At 42.8% G+C, this 21,203-nt stretch overlaps 1 protein-coding gene across 4 annotated transcripts in view; it reads left to right on the top strand.

The window, feature by feature from the left end:
* RBMS3 (RNA binding motif single stranded interacting protein 3) overlaps positions 1-21,203 on the top strand; it is a gene marked incomplete at its 3' end in the record, with an annotated part of 775,525 nt that overhangs the window by 73,745 nt on the left and 680,577 nt on the right. The window lies entirely within an intron of this gene.

Below are 21,203 nucleotides of genomic sequence, written 5' to 3' on the forward strand. Positions count from 1 at the left end.
AGTCTCTCAGCCCCACTCACCTCACAGAGTGTTTGTTGCGGGAGAGGAAGGGAAAGGAGAATGTTAGCCGCTTTGAGACTCCTTAAAGGGAGTGAAAGGCGGGATATCAAATCCAAACTCCTCTTCTTCTTCTTCTGAGAGCAAGATGTGTTGAATGCTGGACTAGGGTCTTTGGCCTGATCCTGGTCCTCTTAGGTTCTTATGCAAAGTCATGGCAGTTAAAAGTCTTTGCCTCTTTCTTTTTGCTTGTTTATCAGAAATTTTAAAATAAATGAAGCAGATGTTTTTGAATAGGCAGAGGGTCTTCTCGGTAGTGGCACCTGCCCTGCGAACGCCCTCCCACCAGATGTCAAGGAAATAAACAACTATTTGACCTTTAGAAGACAGCTGAAGGCAGCCCTGTTTAGGGAAGTTTTCAGTGTTTGACGTTTTATCGTGTTTTTAATATTCTGTTGGGAGCCACCCAGAATGGCTGGGGAAACCCAGCCAGATGGGTGGGGTATAAGTAATAAATATATTATTATTATTATTATACATTTGACGACCATTTCGCATGGGGCTTTCTTTCCCATCTTCTGCATGCATCGGCAGAGTACATATAAGCACACCCTTTCCATTGCATTTTGGTTGACATTTTCAGTCACTTCTAGGTTCAGCACTATGCATGCATGCGCAGCCATGCGTCTTTTGGACGTGCATTAGCTGGTCGTTTCCTGTAGCTCTTTGGGTTTGGGGTTTTTATGTTCACACTTTGACTTTATGATTTGGGTTTAGATCTAGGGATTGCTGTATATTTATTTTAATTTATTTATTTGTTTTATTGTTAATGTTTAGATTTTTTCTGTTCATTGACTGAAAAGAATGTGTGTGTGTGTTTTTTAAAATAAATTCCCTGGGAGGAAATTCTAGGCAGCAAGTAGAGGAAAGGAAAATTATTGTAATAAGAAAGTAAGAGCCCTTGGGGCAGCAGAGGGTGGCAGAATTGACTTGGTGTAATGATTGTTATTTGCATCCGATTTTACCTCTTGAGAAGGGATCTGTCAATTTCAGTTCTCCCAGTTTCTCACGCTTCCAAAATTAATTTCAGTTCTGTAGTGTGGAGCTTAATAAACCAAGACTTGCAGAGCTCTTAAAAGATCTTCTTTGGCAACTATTGCTTACACAGTACTGAAGCTACTGTACATTGTGAAGTATGTTATTGTGTGTTGGGCGTGGGCGGGGGGAGACACACCATAAGCAACAGATGCTATGCTTCTAAACTATCTGAACTCTCAGATGTTCTTTCGTCTTTTGATCTGCATTGTGCCACATCTGATGTCAGCTTGCTCACGAAGCAGGGAAATTACAATTGATTCAAGCAAGCTTTATTTTACTTCAGTCCCAGTACTTATTGCCTTTGCCTATTGCACTTTCACGAATTCTAATCTAAATCCCCTACAAAACTAATAGCCCTAGGAAAGGAGAATGTAATGGCAGACTTTGTACCGCATTACAAAGCCATCTGCTGCCGGGCCAGGAATAGGAAATCATGAATAATAATTTCAGGTGATTCAGGACACAGCCATGAAACTTGGCCACTTGCTTGGCTGGTATCAATAATCTTGACAGATATCACAGCCAGCCATCTTCCTTTATAGCTTGGAAGTATTGGTGTCACCCTCCGAAGAATTGATGCTTTTGAATTATGGTGCTGGAGGAGACTCTTGAGAGTCCCATGGACTGCAAGAAGATCAAACCTATCCATTATTAAGGAAATCAGCCCTGAGTGGAAGGACAGATCCTGAAGCTGAGACTCCAATACTTTGGCCACCTCATGAGAAGAGAAGGCTCCCTTGGAAAAGACCCTGATGTTGGGAAAGATGGAGGGCACAAGGAGAAGGGGACGACAGAGGACAAGATGGTTGGACAGTGTTCTTGAAGCTACCAGCATGAGTCTGACCAAACTGTGGGAGGCAGGGGAAGACAGGAGTGCCTGGCGTGCTCTGGTCCATGGGGTCATGAAGAGTCAGATACGACTAAACAACAACATTGGTGTCACCATCACTATATTGTTAATGTTAGTTGTCACACTCCTATCACATTTCCATGCTGCTCAGAATATCCTACATTGTTGTCATCCCGCACACTACTTTATCCCCAGAAACTGTGAGGTCAGTTAGGCTGAGAGATGGTGACTGGCCAAGGTCAGACAGTGAGCTTTATAGTGAACAGAGATGTCAAGTCACCACCTTCTGGTCTCAAGCAAAACACATCTTATCTGATACATTGCAGTGGTTCATCGTATTGTAAATTGAGTACAATTAAACAGAGCAGAAAAGAAACTTGGTTGGGTGAAATCCCAACCAAGTTAGTCCCTTTCTAGGTGTTTCCTGCTTGGCAGGGGGTTGGACTCGATGGCCCTTGTGGTCTCTTCCAACTCTATGATTCTTTGATTCTATGATTCTATGATTCTAGTGCCACTGAAATTAGTGAGGCTTGGATAAGTTGCAACTAACTTGCCCCATAGGTTTCACTGGGAGTAAATCATGACTTAATTTTGGTCTAGATCCACATTTTCCCCTTGAACACAAATGCAAAGAATGGGAACCGTGAACAGTCCTTTTTGATAGGCATTCTATAACAACAACAACAAATTATTACTCTGGGCGGCTTCCAACAAAGACCAGGCCAGATGGGAAAAGCCCTGCAAGGCACGGTTGAGGACTCACAGCCAAGATAGTCTCAGATGTCTTCAGCAGCCTTGTAGCTGGAGTCAGTCAGGGCCCCGCCCTCCCAGGCCAGGTGTGCAAGGCCAGCAAGGCAGGGAGCAGGTCTGTGAATGGCAGGTAGGAGGGATCAAGGCTCCCGAACACAGAGCAAGGAAGATGAATTGAAACTGGACCATAAGGTCATATTTTAGAATTATATGAAGGTGATGGCAGCACAACCTAGGAAAAAACTGTTTTGCCGACAAAGGTAAGCCATGTTTCATTATACCACCATGTACAATTGTAACTGTAAATACAGCCGGCATAGTGTGGTGACCATGAGACGCATCTCACTTAAATGGGGGAATCTCCGCCTACTTCATTATTAATGTTTTCAGGGGCAGAAATGAGGCACGGGTGTGTTACAGATAGAGGTGCAATTGCATGAATGGCTTAGGTGATTAACAGGAGCCCAGTCCATAGTAACCTTTTGGTTATTGTAATCTGCATGCCCTATCCGAGCCCTTTGCTGATTACCACAATGTAATTTCATTTGCTTTTATTAATTACAGCTTTCTTCTTTCACTGTCAGATTAATCTGGAAATATTTCCATTGTGCGAGCTCTTTAACCTCCCTCCCTCATATCCATAGCAGATAATCAGTGCAATTTGATTAAAATGAGATTCTGGCTTTTTGATTCATGCTTCCTTTCAAAGACACTGGAGGAGGGAGAAAAATCCAGTCCTGTTCTGAACTGCCTAAAATACTAATTAGGGTATCATGCCAAAGAGAGCCTCTTGGTACGACTAGCATTAGCATATTTGCTCCCCTCTTGTATTTGTTCTCAACATTCATGTTAAGCAATGTATTGTGTGCATTTGCCCGATGTGCTGTTTCTCAAAGCAAAATTTGAGGAAGAGATTGAGAGAGAGGAGGGAAAGAGCGCTCATCTAATTAGTGGAAACTCTTGTTGCTAAGAAATCCCATACGTTGTAATACAAAGGCATTTGCCTTAGCGGGATGTGAAGGATCCAAAATAAACAATTCCAGTGAATAAACAGCCAGCATTTTTATATAGTTTGAGGCTTTCAAAAGCAATTGGCCAAGTAACTCATGACAATGAGATCATATAGTGATGGATTAAGAGCTGGTTAGAGGAATTTGAGTGTAGTGACAGACAAGCACTGCATGGCTTTTAGTTCTGCCCAAGGACTTTTCATCTTTTATTTATTATTATTATTATTATTATTATTATTATTATTATTACCATGCTTAAAAACAGAAGAACAAATTTGCAGATGGCAATTATTTTAGTTCAACATGGCTACTCTCTGGGAAGCTGCAGCTGGAAAATAGCAAGAGGAAACGAGCAGTTAAAAACCAAGGTGAAAATTGGGAGTTGATAAAATGCAAGGTAATAAAACAGTGAATTCAAACAACTCAGGGTCCCTCACCCCCAAAAAAGGTTTTCTTTGATAGAGAGAGATATTAAGTTTTATTTTCTATGCAAGAATGGCTACGGCACAAGTAACCTGGAATTTATGTTGAGGTACTGTAGCTAAGTGGTAGACAACATTCTTCTTTGCAGAAGGTCCCACATTCAATCTCTAACATCTCAGGTAGCAAGTGATATGAATGACCTCTGCAGGAGACCCTAGTGAGTGGTTTCCAGCCAGAATCGATAATTCTGGGCCAGCTGAATAAATAGTCCAACCTGGTCTAAAGTGACTTTTTTCAGCTTCTTTATGGTACTAAAGGACCATAAGAAGCTGCTTCATCCTGAGTCAGATCCTTGGTCCATCTAGCTCAGTGTTTCCCAACTTTGGGTCTCCAGCTGTTTTTGGACTACAACTCTCATAATCCCTAGCTAGCAAGACCAGCAGCAAAGGGATGATGGGAACTGTAGCCCGAAAACAGCTGGAGACCCAAAGTTGGGAGACACTGATCTAGCTGAATATTGGCAACACTGGCTGAAGTTGTTCACCAGAATTTCAGATATTTTTTTTCTCCCAGACCTACCTGGACATGCATGGGACTGAACCATGGGCCTTCTGCACACAGAGGAGGTGCTCTGCCACTGAGCTTGTTGTTGTTGTTGTTTAGTCGTTTAGTCGTGTCTGACTCTTCGTGACCAGAGCATGCTAGGCACTCCTGTCTTCCACAGCCTCCCGCAGTTTGGTCAAACTGCTGCTGGTAGCTTCGATAACACTATCCAACCATCTCATCCTCTGTCGTCCCCTTCTCCTTGTGCCCTCCATCTTTCCCAACATCAGGGTCTTTTCCAGGGAGTCTTCTCTTCTCATGAGGTGGCCAAAGTACTGGAGCCTCAGCTTCAGGATCTGTCCTTCCAGTGAGCACTCAGAGCTGATTTCCTTCAGAATGGAGAGGTTTGAACTTCTTCCAGTCCATGGGATTCTCAAGAGTCTCCTCCAGCACCATAATTCAAAAGCATCAATTCTTTGGCGATCAGCCTTCTTTATGGTCCAGTTTTCACTTCCATACATCACTACTGGGAAAACCATAGCTTTAATTATACGGACCTTTGTTGGCAAGGTGATGTCTCTGCTGTTTAAGATGCTGTCTAGGTTTGTCATCGCCTTTCTCCCAAGAAGCAGGCGTCTTTTAATTTCGTGACTGCTGTCACCATCTGCAGTGATCATGGAGCCCAAGAAAGTAAAATCTCTCACTGCCTCCATTTCTTCCCCTTCTATTTGCCAGGAGGTGATGGGACCAGTAGCCATGTTTTTTTGATGTTGAGCTTCAGACCATATTTTGCGCTCTCCTCTTTCACCCTCATTAAAAGGTTCTTTAATTCCTCCTCACTTTCTGCCATCAATGTTGTGTCATCTGCATATTTGAGGTTGTTGATATTTCTTCCGGCAATCTTAATTCCGGCTAGGGATTCATCCAGCCCCAATTTATGAAACAATACCTGCCCAGACCACTGTTCCCACTTTTGACACCGGCAGAATCCTTGTCGAACCTGCCTGCAGCAGTATGATATGTGCAGAGCCAAGAAGCTAAATAAGCTAGATGTGAGCCTCCTGTAAATTAATCATTTCTGTTTCCCGCTTGAGACCACTGGGTGGGAGGTCAAAAGCGATGGCTTTTCATATGCCAGATCCAGCAGCAATGTAACTCACACCTCTGTTTTGGATGAGTTACAAGTGGAGAAGAGGAGCTCAAGCTGCGACGCTTTGGCCAGGATCCAGATTTCAGACGTGGCCTACTGGATCTGGACGGTCTAAAAATATGAAGTTAATCAGACCTCTTTGCCTGTTTCTTTTAAACAGGTAACTTGCAAATCAAAGGCATGATATATAACCCTGTGGTTTTCAACATGAATGTGTGCAAAATGAGGGATAGCCTACGTTGACATCTAACAAGATGTGTACATAAAACGAAGGCGATGCAATGAGAGGCTGGCTGGCCAAACACAGTGAAACTGCACATGGCCAGATCACAGACAACTTTTGACTCACAAGACTGCTGCCATTTGGATGAGATACAAATGACATAAGCTCTGTGGAATAAGACTTTGTTTGACGGGAACAGGAAAATTGATGATAGTACTTGGAAAAAGCTATAAGAGCATAGTAAATATAAGATGGTTCTGTGTGTTGAGATGTTCCCTTCTTAAATACCATCCAGCTGCATCTCGTAATATAGTACCTAGCTTCCAGAGTGAACTAGATTTATATCTAACACTTGTCAGCCATCTTTATCTCTTAAGCCAGTATTTTATCTGTGCTTTTATTCCACCTGACAGCATTGCTAGCATGCCTTCTGAAGTTCTGATTTGCACACCAGACGGAAGGATATATGGCATTGTGCTAACTGAATGATACATATGTAACACGACAAGGTTCATCATCATCGTTAATAATCACACTGTGATATCAAACTGTATAACGCCCTTCTTTGAGTGAGCTTAGTTGGCAACGTGCATAGTTGTGGGCTATCACACATGATCCTCATGGCAACCCTGTTAGCTAAGAAATGGTGAATGGTCCAAGGTCACCCAGTGAGTGAACTTTATGGCTGAGCAAGGATTTGAATTTGTTGTTGTTGTTATCTCCTGAGACCCTTCTTTGGGTGCCTCCACCAAATCAGGTGAGGCAGATGGCCATTATGGAGAGAGCCTTTTCAGTAGTGGCACCCCAATTGAAGAATACCTAGCAGAACCAGGGTACCTAGCACACTGCCTCCCATGCAATAGGATACATTTATCTTTGCATTCCTCAGAGACTCTGACATCTTGAAACCTTGAGCAAACAGGCCTTTTCAACTGTAAACACCCTTCTAAAAGAGATTCTAGAATCTCCTTTCGGTTGGATATTTTAAATGTCTGTTAAAAAAACCTTATTTTCTTTTTTTACTCAGGAATTTTCCAATTTCTGGAAAGGTTATCTTGTTCAGCTGCTGACTGTGTTGTTTTCAAGGGATACATTTTATAATGTCTTTGTTGTTTTCTGACTTGTTTTGGTAACAATTTGTGATACTTGTAAACCACTAAGAGATTTTTTTTATTGGGAAAAATGCTAAGCAGTACAGTATATAAATTATCTAAACAAAGAAATAGTAAAATCATATTCTCCAAGGAGTTTTTCAGCAAAAAACACACACATGCTGGTGCTTTTTAGATGCTTGCACTGCTGTCCTCTGCTATTGGCTTTCTCTGATTTTATTCTGTGGTGGTTCAAATTAGTTTCAGAATTTATGTTATATTCATTGTTATGCAATTTATGGTGCTTTTTTTTACCACATTGGTGCAATACACACACACTTATAGTCTTAACTTGTAATAATTGATCAGGAAAGAGATCTTAGGGTTCTGGTGGATAGTTCCGTTAAAATGTTGATCCAGTGTGCTGAAGCTGTTAAAAAGGTGAACTTTGTATAAGGGATCATTACGAAAAGGATTGAAAATAAAACTCCAAATATTGTAATGCCGTTATGCGAATCTATCGTGTTTTCACATCTGGAATACTGCTTGTGTTTTTGGTCATCTCACCTCGAAAACAATGTCACAGACTGATGGAAAAGGTTCAGACAAGGACAGCCAAAATGGTCCTGGGGCTGGAAAAGCTCCCCTATGAAAAAAAAAAGGGTTACAAGCTTTGCAACTTTTTAGTTTAGGGAAAAAACGGTGAGTAAGCAGGGGCATGCGAGCAGTGTATACAATTATGCATGGTATTAAGAAAGTGGATAGGAGAGGGTTTTCCCCTTCCTCACGTAATACTAGAAGTCACCCAATGGGGCTGAATATTGAAAGATTCAGGACAGTCAAAAGGATAGCAAATAATAATAATAATAATAATAATAATAATAATAATAATAATAATAATAATTTATTTGTATCCCGCCCTCCCCGGTCAAAGTTGGGATCAGAGCGGCTAACAACAAGTAAAAATAGCACAGTGTACATAAAATCACACAGTCAATTAATTAAAATACATTCTAAAATCAATTCAGAATCAGATTAATGGCAACCAGTGGGTTAGAATTCTATGAGGACTACAGAAGGAGAGAGGGAGTCAGACTGTGCCTTGGCCAAAGGCCTGGCGGAACATGGCTAAACAATGGCATTCACTACCCGAAGATGTAGTAATGGACATCAACTTGCATGGCTTTAAAAGTGCTTTAGACATGTCCAGCTTGTGGACTTCACTTAACATATCTGGTTGGTCACTGTGAGAATTGGGTGCTGGACTAGATGGGCCTTTGGTCTGGTCCAGAAGGACTTGTGCTATGCTCTTAAGTTCTTTGATGCCACTAAAGGCTGAGATCCATAGCCGCCTCAGTCCCCTAACGCTCTCTCCTATTCTGGGATGCAACTATGTTGTCCCTCGAGTGGGCATGGTGAATGTCCCTTCCAGGAGGAGGGGCATCATGAGCCAGCAAAACCTTGAAAAAGGATAAGGAAGAAGCACAGGAACTACACCCCACCCTCACTTCTACCTTGCTTGGGTGAGCTCATCAGGACACTGAAAAAGTGTTGTGATGTGTCGTGATTCAGTTCTACCACCCCTTTGAACTGTGGCAAAAGATATGCATACAATTAACACCTCTGTTTGTTGTTGTTTTAGTAGCTGGTATTTAAACTGCAGCTGTGAGGTAGTGGTAGGCATTCAGGTAGAGTGGTCAACCCTTTCTCTCAATGGCATGAGCTCAACAACAAAAAATTGCTCCCAGTGATAATCAATACTATGAGGGGCTGTTTGTTGTTGTTGTTGGAACAGTGTCATGTGGAAAGGATATAATGTTGGTTAAAGGAAAAAATAAAATAAGATAGGTGTAAAAGGGAAGAATTTCTGGATGCCATATCCATGTTTGGGGCACGTACTCTTTGGTGAGAGAACCCCAGCAGAGATTTAAAATCACAAAATATGCAGCAAAATAGAGCACATAAATATAGGCTGTTAGACTTTTAAAATATGCCCTTGTGAGTTCCAGAACTTCCCTCTTTCGCCAGCATAGAAGATCAAACATTTGTTAAGTTAAAATTTGGTTTACTTACAAACTCTTCAAAGGTCTGGTTCATGTGCTTTTCCTTACAGCATTCAGCTAAAGTTGTACAGACAGCAAAATGTTACATTGGTAGATGTTCCTAAATTATTGGTATAGGAAGCATGGCTTGTGAGAGCCATGTGCTCCAGCTTTGTCTCTTCATGTGCTGAGCTTCTCAGGTAGACTGAATACAACATATGCTTGATTACCCTTTCCACCTAAGGTAAGCCAAAGTGACCTCACTAAGCTGGCAGGACAGCTTACTCTATGGTATTAACCCCTTTATGCATTCATTAGACTTCAGCATGTTGGCTGGTTATCCCTCATATAATACCCTGATGGTCCTGACCATGCCCCGCTCAAGTTTAAAATCAACAAACATATTAAATATAATATTGCATTTAACAAGTTATTGTGTCGCGATGTAACAAAACCAAGTGTGCCTGTTGTGTGTGTGAAGGGGGACTGTAGCCAGTATGTGATACAGGAGCAGTGGAAATCAGGGTGTAAAAATAATATGCTTGAAAGCAATAGAACTTGATACAGAGCAGTCAAACGATTGAGCTGCAGTAACCTTGAAAGAGCAAGAGAAAACTGCAAATGCAACAATGCCCAGGGAATTACAGGCATTGAGAATTCAGGAAGACTCTGGGCTTTGCACTTAGGTCTTAAGGTATGGCTGAATGTTTAACCTTGTCTCTGGGGCCTCTCTGGGCCTGCAGCCAAGGCTGGACTGGACGATACTCTCTGGATGGGATCTCCTGCCAGAATTTCCCCAACACACTTTACAGATTCTCTGACGTGACAAAAAAGCATTGCACTGTGCTGTGTTTTCACTCCAGCTGGAAACTTGAACTTCAGCATGGGAACCTGGCTGCTGTGCACGGAATCAGATCATTATTCCATCTAGTACTGAGTATTGTCTGAACTGAGGGTGGGAAACCTTCTCCCTCCTCAAGGGCGTAATGTGTTTGGGTCTGCATGCCAATGGCGTCTATGGCCAGAGTCAAAATTTGATGTGGCCTCTCTCTCATGTGTGTGCATAAACATGATCTCACTGCAGTTTGCATTGGGGCTGAAGCCCCATTCACTCCAGTGAGAAGTGCCCTCCCTCCATGCAAATAGCAGAGACTGAGAGACCAATCCAGACGGGAGCCCTGCAATGTGTGTGGTTTTATATTATGGTTGGCATCAATCTGTCTTGAGAGATAATGGAGTGGGGGGGGGGGGTTGAAGTCAAACTGCTGTGTTAGCAGCACTGAAGTGACCTTCCTTGGGCGCAAGCCTGGGCAGTGTCTTGGGCAGCCCAGACAACAAGACTCCCCTTGGCCTCACTGGTTTGGTCCAAAGGAAAGCAGAGCAATACGTTTGGCACGAGCTTGGCTGCAGGAGTTGCTGGAAAGAGGTGTACAAGGCACCATCCAACTGTCCTAGGGACTCGACTCCAGATTTGTATAGGTTTTACTGTTTTACCTTTTCTTCTCCTGAAGATGTCCTGCAAGGCAGCAGAGTGTCAGGAGTGCGTGCAGGAGCCAGGCCCTGTGACCGGTAGGGCTTCGCAGGACTGGGGCCTTCCTAAGTTTGTTCTGGAGAGGCAAGGCACGGCCGCACAGGGGAGGCCGCTTGGTAACTCACAGCACCTGGTGGCAAGAGCCGGGAAGGGATAGAAGGTCAGCATTTCCCTTCAGCTCTTTGACACAGCAACTCGTTTCCCACCTTGCTGCGTTTGGCTTCTTGCTTCCTGATCCTCGGACCTCGGCTTCTTGACTCCTTGTTTCTCAACCCTCGGACCCTTGACTTTGTGACTCCCTGCTTCCTGACCCTCGGACCCCTGGCTTCTGGACTCTAGTTCCTGCTCCCATCCTGCCATCTTGCCCCCGGTCCTGACGTCCTCAGCCGGGACTTCGACTGCCCGCAGACCAGACCGTGACACAGAGGTTTTCCTTCTCCTAGATGGGCTACCTTCCCATGTCGATGAGCCCCATCTGCCCCTCACTCCCATCTGCAGCTTTTCTGCTCAGTCCTCCGGAGCCTACCTTTGGTTGTTATGTATCTATCTATCTAGCTATAGATTTCTGTGGAGACAAACACACACACATACACACACATGCATGCCCCTGCTATAGTCTCCTTACTTGCAATTTGCATTTAAAAAGAAGGATCCATGGGAAGTCTAAACTGGATTGGGACTGCACTGGGGGCCAAAAGGTCTGCCCTGCCTGTGCATGTTTATGCAGACCGAATGAAACGCTTCATCCCTTTTGATGGCACTGAGAGGGTAACAAAAGAAGGGTTTAATGGAAACTACCAGTGCGGTGTAGTGGTTAAGAGCGGTAGACTTGTAATCTGGTGAACCAGGTTCGCGTCTCCGCTCCTCCACATGCAGCTGCTGGGTGACCTTGGGCCAGTCACACTTCTTTGAATTCTCTCAGCCTCACTCACCTCACAGAGTGTTTGTTGTGGGGGAGGAAGGGAAAGGAGATTGTTAGCCGCTTTGAGACTCCTTAAAGGTAAAGGTAATGGGACCCCTGACCATTAGGTTCAATCGTGGCCGACTCTGGGGTTGCGGCGCTCATCTCGCTTTGCTGGCCAAGGGAGCCGGCATGCAGCTTCCGGGTCATGTAGCCAGCATGACTAAGCTGCTTCTGGCGAACCAGAGCAGTGCACGGAAACGCCGTTTACCTTCCCGCCGGAGCGGGGTAAATAAAGATATTTACCGTATCTACTTGCACTTTGACGTGCTTTCGAACTACTAGGTTGGCAGGAGCAGGGACCGAGCAACGGGAGCTCACCCTGTCGCGGGGATTCGAACCGCCGACCTTCTGATTGGCAAGCCCTAGGCTCTGTGGTTTAACCCACAGCGCCTCCCGCGTTGAGACTCCTTAGGGTAGTGATAAAGCAGGATATCAAATCCAAACTCTTCTTCTTCTTCTTCTTAAGACTTTCTGCTTTCAAATTCTTCTTTCAGGTTTAGTGTTCCCAAGGTGCCCTTGGCACAATGCCGACATTGGTCTACCCCACCTCCCAGTACACAGGTTCAGGGCAAGATCCAGCTCTGCTTTCAGTGGCCACCACATGTTTACTCTGCCCACTGTTGAAAAGACACCAGGGCTCCATCAGGGAGGGCAGTTGGACCAGTGAGGACTCATTCCAAAAACCTAGGGCCCTTGGCCAGTGTCCAACCTGGCTGACTGCTAGCACTGGGCCTGAATGTTCCTGTGAGAGGGAAAACAACAGGAGGCTGAGGTCCAATTCCTATGTTACCTGAACAGTGGGGTGGGGGTGGGGCACTGGGATGCTGCTGCTTCCATCATGAAGGAAGCCATCATGTCGATGGGCCACCAGTTGACATGGCACCTTCCTGAGCCAGCATGTCTTCTAGTTATGGTCTGCAGGCAAACTTGGCAGAATTCCTTTAAAATACAGGCTTTCGTTTGCAAGAAAAAAAACATTAGGAGGAAATAGTTCATTAAAAGGGGGAGGCAAATTAGAGTTCAAGCACTTTAGGTCAGTTTGACTGGGAGTTATGCGGCACCCAAACAAAAGTGCTTGTAAAGATGAATTGAGAACTTTAAATGCTATCTTTAAATCAGAGTATTCTGGGCAATCAAAGGTTTCCTTATCACTCCCCAAAATGACCTGCTTAGAGAAAATTGAAGTGCTCTGATGGTTTGGATAGCTCTACAATTCACACCCCCAGAGTAGTGATCACCTTTACATTTAAGCACCTAATTTAAGAGCTTCAGTAATTTTAAATTGCTGTGTGCCACTCAGAGTGACAGACGGTGACTTGAGTGCTTCAGTAGTTTCAAAACACTTCAGCGCACACTTGAAATGTATTTTTCTACAGAGATTTATGGAAAACTGGTTCAGATTTTGTGATTAACACTGAAAAGTGAGAAATTGAACCATAACACACTTGTCAAAATACAAGGGAGCTCATCTAGGGGGCTGCCTCAGTTCCTTCGGATCGGAGAGCAATTTTCATGTTATGACTGGGGTTGCCAAGTATTTCCCCAGCAAGGCTCCTGTGCCTTCAGCAGTTCCAGCGCAAGCAGAACCCCAGCATGTGACGCTTTTCTCCCTAAGGGGTTTGCATACCAGAAAAAACCGTCTGCTGTTATAGCAATTATTACAAGGTTTGGCTTTGAAAAGGCGAGTTCTTCTTCCTTTCGAAACAAGATACCTGAGTAGCATGTTACAGAAATTACTATTTGAATGTCTGGGGTGTTCTCCTCATTTTCTTTAAATTTGTATCTGGTACCTCCTTGGTCTTGGAAACGAGGAAGGGTGATAAGGAGTTTCTCCTCCTCATCTTCCCCTCGCAGCCTCCCACGAGTCTCCAAATCTGCTTCAGAAGATTGTAGGGCCCTCTGGAGTAGACTGGAGGGAGCGGAAAAACTGGAAGTCCCATTGCTCAAGCAGATTATCATTCTGCAAGCAGGTGGAATCATTGTGGAAATTACTTGCTGTGTTTTAATTTTGTGCAAGTGAAAATCGGAATAAGGATGGTCTGATGTTGTTCAGGTTCCAGGAGGATGCACCCAAAACAAAACTGTTTGCACCTCATTTGCCTTATGCTGACAGTGCTCCCAATTACAATGAGATTAACTGTACTCATCATTTTCTAAATTAGCATATAAGTTCGCATATTCAAATCTGCGTCCTCGTTTTTATGGCTTTGGGGCCAATGCAGAAGTAGCCACCCTATAGTCTACTGTAGCAAAGGCTGTTGCTGATGCAACAGATGTCAAAGAGATAACAACTACCTGACATCTAGAAGACATCTGAAGGGAAGTTTTTAATGTGTGACATTTTAATGTATTTTTAATCTTTGTTGGAAGCCGCCCAGAGTGGTTGGGGAGGCCCAGCCAGATGGGCGGGGTACAAATAATAAATTATTATTATTGTGCTCATGACCCTTTTTTGTTTTAGAGAGGGGGGCATCCTATGACAGCAGCAAGACAAGCTACTTAAGGCTGTCATACGTCCGGATTTTCCCAGACATTACTGGGATTTCAAAGGCAGAATTGATGTCCGGGTGGGATTTCTGAAATATGGTGCTTTGTCCTGGATCTTAGGCAAGTCAGTTGAAAAATTGTGAGGGTTCCGCCCCCCCTTTTTCATCTTTTATGTAAAAAAAAGAGTTCAGCAACTTTGGGGTCTTCCTAAAGAAAGGTCAGCAGTTTTTGTAGTGTCCTGGGTTTTACTTTTTGAAATATATGGCAATCCTCCTCCTTCATTCTCCCACACAAGCCCAGAGGGAGAGAGTGCTAATGGTGGTAAAATTCACCACTGCACTGCTTGGCAGGATGCACCCCAAAGTAGAAATTCCCTCTCATAATATTCGGTCAGTGCTAATAGTCCACAACTTGGGGCTAATCTGGTACTTATTTTTAAATTACATTTATATACCACATTTATCTTCCAGGGTGGTGTTTATGGTTCTTCTCTTCCCCATTTTATCATCACAACGACCCTGTTAAGGCTAAGAGATGGTGACTGTCCCAAGGCTGAGTGGGGATTTGAACCCTGGTCTCCCAGGTCATAGTCCAGCACTCTAACCATTATGCCGCACTCTCTTAACCTTCCATGGTGCACAGATTTCTGTACAGGTAGAAGAGACTTTTCTAGTAGAGAGGTTACTTGTATGGAGCCTTCCCCAGCTTAGTGCCCTCCTGGTTTCTGGGACTACCATTCCCATCATTCCGTTTTTAAAAAAAATATAAATATTTTATTGGTTCTTACAAAAACAAATTCAAAATGATAAAGAGAAAAAACTTTTCCCACATCCATATATGAGATTCTCTGAATCTCGCAACTTCCCGCCGTCCCCTGCAAGAGTCCTTAAAACACTTTTTCTAAAACTACATATCATCACATTCTCCACAGTTTTCATCTCTCTGAATTACCCATATTTTTTATTTCTTTACAAGTTATTTTTAAAGTCCAGCCAACATTTTTATTTGTTTGCAATGGTCCCCTAAGTAAATCATAAATCTCCTCCATTCTTTTAAAAAGTCATGATCTTCTTGATTCCTGAGTCTCCCAGTCAGTTTTAACAAATGTTATTTAAAACATTTTTTTTCAGTTCATTGGATATCAATTCCCAAAAAGACTTTGTTATCTTTCAGGACCACCACATATGATAAAAGGTACCCTCCTTTTCTTTACACTTCCAACAAATATTCAGCTTGTTCTATACATTTTGGATAACTTAGTAGGAGTCAGATACTACCAGTACATCATTTTCATATAATTTTCTTTCATGCTGTGAATTTCAAATCTGTTCTCCATTGCCTCTCCCAATCTGCCATTTGTATGTTATGTCCTAAGTCCTTTGCCCAGTTTTCCATTCCCATCATTCCTGACCATTAGGCCATGTTGGCTGGGGTTGATAGGAGTTGCTGTCCAAAACATCTGGAAGGCATCAGGTTGGGGGAACGCTATTTTGGAGAGATCAGATTTTGCTCAGCAAGATGATGTGCCCTTCAAGCCTTCCGTGTTAATGCAAAAGATAACCTAGTAGTTATCTGCGGATCTGATTTCACGGTGACTGTAAAAAGCTACTGTGTTGTGGGAAAACTGGAAAGCGCTCATCCAAGTTCTGTCGTCAGACACTGGCAAAGGGTGATGTTTTAAGGACATGCTTAGTTTTTTCAAGCATGACAAGACGCATGGCCCAAATCTTTCTGCTTGCTTACTTCTTGAGATAAAAACAAATTGAATGTTTTGTGTTCAGAACTAAGTTGAATCCTGTACTCTGCTGTGGTTCAGTTACTTCTACAGTATCCTAGGGAATTGATGGGGAGCAGAGGTCATTTCCTACATGTTCATCCTTTTTTTAAAGGTAGGATTCATTTCCAAGGAGCTGCGTTGATACCTCCTTTTTAGTTGAACTGACCTGCTCCAAACTTTACTATCGCTGTGTGTTTTCATCATGCTTTTCTGGGCTGAGACTCCAGTTCTTGAAGGAATGTTAGCAACATTTTGTTATCAAACTTGCTGAAAATTGCAAAGAGGTCAACGTAATAAAAGCACAAACATTTAACTCCCTAGCTGGTGGTCAATCTAATTTATTATCCTATTCCAGACGCTGCAGATTGTGGACAAGATGGACTGTTTCAAGAAGTGGCAGAAAGACATATCAAAATTTGTCTGGCAGGGCAAAAAGCCCAGAACTAAATTTAAGATTTTAACTGATGCAAAGGATAGAGGGGGGTTTGCCCTGCCGGACTTAAGACTCTACTATGAATCAGCAGCTTTTTGCTGGTTGAAACACTGGCTACTTCTTGAGAATACTGACATTTTGGATCTGGAAGGGTATGACAATAGTTTTGGTTGGCATGCATATTTATGGTACGACAAGGTAAAGGTGTATAAAAGTTTTAAAAACCATATTGTAAGGAAAGCATTGTATAACGTTTGGACTAGATACAAAGATTTGTTGGAAAATAAAACCCCTAGGTGGGTGTCACCAATGGAAGCTAGGGAAGTAAAAAAGCTTAATATGGATTCTAAATGGCCAAAATATCATGAGATTATAGAATACGATGGTGAAAGGGTGAAACTTCAGAGTTATGAGAAACTAAAACCTAAGGTTCGAGATTGGTTGCATTACCATCAGATAAATGAGACGTTTAAACAGGACAGGAAAATAGGATTTCAGAAAGAGAAGTCAAAATTAGAAACAGAATTGTTGGAACCCAATACTAAGAATTTATCAAGAATGTATAACTTGCTGTTAAAATGGAATACACAGGATGAAACGGTGAAATCAGCTATGATTAAATGGGCACAAGATATAGGTCATGATATTATGTTTGCTGACTGGGAACAGTTATGGACCACCGGTATTAAATTTACTGCATGTAATGCTTTAAAAGAAAATATTATGAAAATGATCTACCGGTGGTACATGACCCCAGTCAAGCTAGCAAAAATTTATCATTTGCCTAATAATAAGTGTTGGAAATGTAATGAGACTGAAGGCACTTTCTACCACCTTTGGTGGACCTGCCCAAAGGTTAAAGCTTTCTGGGAAATGATCTATAATGAAATTAAGAAGGTCCTTAAGTGGACTTTTCCTAAGAAACCAGAGGCTTTCCTCTTGGGTATGGTGGGCCAAGTGGTGTTAAGGAAGGATAGGACTTTCTTTATGTATGCCACTACAGCAGCAAGAATTCTACTGGCAAAGTATTGGAAGACGCAAGAACTACCTACTCTGGAAGAATGGCAAACAAAGGTGATTGACTTTATGGGACTGGCTGAGATGACGGGCAGAATCCGGGACCAGGGGAAAGAGACAGTGGAAGAGGACTGGAAGAATTTCAAAATATATCTTAAAAATAATTGTAAAATTGAGGAATGTTAAGATGTCAGGGGGTAAGAAGTAAAGAATTGCAGCAGTAAACAAAAAAACTTAAGAAATATTTACGAAAAGGAACTAAGACAATGGACTTAAGGGTTGCTAAAAAATTATTAAACAAGGATGCAGGGATGGGGAGGTATGGGGAAGTCAAAGAAAAAAAGGCTATGAACCGATGAGTATGAAGTTATATTGTGTTACATTGTTCTTTATTTTATGTGTGGAAAATTAATAAAAATTATTATAAAAAAAAAAAAAAATCTAATTTATTATCCTGCCAATGATTTTTAAAAAGGAGGGAGGGATTTGAAAGTTAAATAGTTACAGGCCTGGAGTGGGCACTTAGAGAATAATCTGCCATAAATGAGAAGGTTCTTCTTCCCAAATCCTGGCAGCTAATATAACTCTGTATCCACAGATATATTTTGCTTGTAATATATTAGCCTTTTCTAATACAATTTTGACAAGGAGATTCCCATCACTACCACTGTGGTGCAGTGGCAGAGCGCTCACGGGATCATAAACACTCAGCCTAACCAACCTCACATGATTGTTGCAGGGACAGTAGAGGGGGAAGACCACTTGTGATATAGTGGATAGAGTGTCAAACTTAAACTGAGCGGACCAGATGCACACCCATTCATGAAACTTGATGGCTGACCATAGGCTGGGAAATGGTGCTTGGCTCAACTTACTTGATATAATGTTGTTGTAAGGACAAATATGAACAGCATTCAAAACTCCCATTGTTCTAGCCACATTCTGCAACTAGGAATTTCATTAGCACGAGCAGTTTCTGAGCTCTGGGCACCTAAGATTTCAGATTAAAACTGCAGAGTAGAAGGAAAGGAAGATCTTTTTCTGCATCCCCACTTCCAGCCACTCTCTGAAGACTGGAGAAGAGACCCTCTTAAGAATATTAAGGGGTGGGCAGCGGAAGGACTAGACCATGTGAAAAATGAACGTAATGTTTTAGCTGCAGTTTATTCATTTTCCGCTTTGTATTCTTGTTATTAAAAAAGGTGCTCCTAGACATTATGTTGTTGCGCCCATAACCTGGGTTTAAGGTGCCATTTAGCTCCCAGCTTTCGTATCTCAATTTCTAAGACTGAAAATGAGGGGAGAGGCACATACTGTACATGCTCCCTTGAGATCTTTGGAGGAAGGGTGATAGAAAAACGTAATAAATAGACAAGTGAGACCACAGTAGCGTTGTTTTATTGTTACATGGTGCATTGGGAAAACTTTTGGGGAGAAGGATGGGGTGAACACATTCTTTGTCGGATGACAAACAAATAGCCAAATTAGTTTACTTTGCAAGGACTACTAAATGGAAAGTATTTGTTCAGATTTTAATGCAGTACTTTTTTCTAATCATTTAAACTAGTGCCCCTTTCATCTATTTTTGCTTGGTTAATGTCAACAGCGAGCTACAGGTAGGTAGGTAGTTTTCATAAAATGGCACATCTACCTGCTTGTATTATTTCAGTGATGTGACTTCGCTTTCGCACACTGCACACAATCACGAAATGACCGGCATTACCACACTCCCCCTAAATATCCCTGTTAGAAGGGGGGGGGGAGGGAAAGGAGAAATTAAAAACATATGCACACTGCAGAACACCATCAAGTTTAATTTGCAGTTTCCCCCCAGAATCTGTCATTTTGGAAAATCCATAACGCAATCATGTTATAACGTCGTGGGAGCAGTTTCACAATTTAAGAGCGTGTGAGACCCTAAGAGTAACAATGTGGACACCCCTCTGTTTCTCTGCAGGGATAAATTACCATACTCAGGGATGCTGATTCGAAAAAAGCTAAGATGTCAGTGTTCATCTTTGTTTTAGACTGCAAACTGAATACCTGAAGGAGATAAAAGGGCTATATTTTAATTGTTAGGAAATCAAACCAACTGCAGCAAATTTTTGGGAGCTTGCTCCCGAGAAACATAAATAAAGCATTGTTTTGATAGGAATTTGAGAGCAGTAATGGGCTTCACTGGCAAATTACCAGTATTTTGGAAGCTCATCATATATTTGCACAACTTCTCTTTAAAGATTGTTGTCTTATACTGTACTTGAAACTGGATCATATAGTGAAAAAAATGACTAGCCCATTCATAACTATGCCCCTGTGCCCCCTCCACTGCTATGCCTCTAGATGATGCCAAACTACAACTTCCATCATGCTGGCTGAGGCTGATGGGAGTTGAAGTCCAACCACATCCAGAGGACCACAGGCCCCCCCCATCTTGCCATAAGATGTGGCTGCAAAACATCTACTTAAATTCTCTTGCTGGTTCAGGCATGAGTGATAACAAGTAAACTCCCCTATGATGAAGTTAGGTTAAGCCTGAGCGTTTCAACACAATCTCAAGAGGTGAAGTTGCCGGTAAGAGCAACTGCTTAGCATCAGTCTCCTACCAAGTTTACTTTAGTAAGTGCTGTCTGGAGGGCAAGGGACGCAGGTGGCGCTGTGGGTTAAACCACAGAGTCTAGGACTTGCCAATCAGAAGGTCAGTGGTTTGAATCCCTGTGACGGGGTGAGCTCCCGTTGCTCGGTCCCTGCTCCTGCCAACCTAGCAGTTCGAAAGCACATCAAAGTGCAAGTAGATAAATAGGTACCGCTCCGGCGGGAAGGTAAACGGCATTTCCGTGCGCTGCTCTGGTTTGCCAGAAGCAGCTTAGTCATGCTGGCCACATGACCCGGAAGCTGTACGCCGGCTCCCTTGGCCAATAAAGCGAGATGAGCGCCGCCACCCCAGAGTCGGTCATGACTGGATCTAATGGTCAGGGGTCCCTTTACCTTTACCTATCTGGAGGGCAGGGCCAGCATCTTTGGGCATTTGCCGGGATCCCAGCAGATAGCTTGCTGCCACAGACTGCTTTTATTTTCTGCTACTGCCCCTGAGATAGCATTGCTCTGGGCCGTGGTGGAACACTAAAATGGTAGGTAGCTCCCAGCCACCACAACCAAGTCAGTTTAATGGGGCTCTCTTGACGTCGAAGGGGACCCGTCATGCCTAGAGGCTTGTGATGAAACAACTAAGTAGGTTTACAAAATTCCACAATATAATGTATACTGGATTAGTTCAATCTAAGAATAGATTGGGATTAATATTTTATGTTGTTTATGTCTGACTTTTCTTTTTAGTGTACTAATATAACTTTACTGTTAAAAAAAGATTTTTAGAGGCAATGCAATAACAACTACAGGGGCAGCCAACTTGCTGCCCTCCATATGTTTTTGGACTACAGCTACAATCAGGCCCAGCCGGCATAGACAATGGTTGGGGATGATGGGAGTTCTAGTCCCAGCGACATCTGGAAGCCACCTCTGGTGTCGTGGATAGTGTTGGCTTGGGAGACTTGGGTTCAAATCCCTGCTCTACAATGATGCCAAATGGGTGACTCATTGTTATGCATTTCATTTATATCTCGCTATTCTTGCAGGCATCCCCCATGGTTCTCCATTCCCTTTTATCCTCTCAACAGCCTATTACGAGTAGGTAGGGATGGGTGGATCAGTTTATTTCCAACGTCTGCGCATTCATTATGTGTGCCACCCCATTTCTGCATGAATCTCTCTCTCTCTCTCTCAATCAATCAATCAGTCATAATAATAGTTTTATTATTTA

Source organism: Podarcis cretensis (genome assembly GCF_951804945.1).
Source record: "Podarcis cretensis genome assembly, chromosome: 12".
NCBI classification, from domain to species: domain Eukaryota; kingdom Metazoa; phylum Chordata; class Lepidosauria; order Squamata; family Lacertidae; genus Podarcis; species Podarcis cretensis.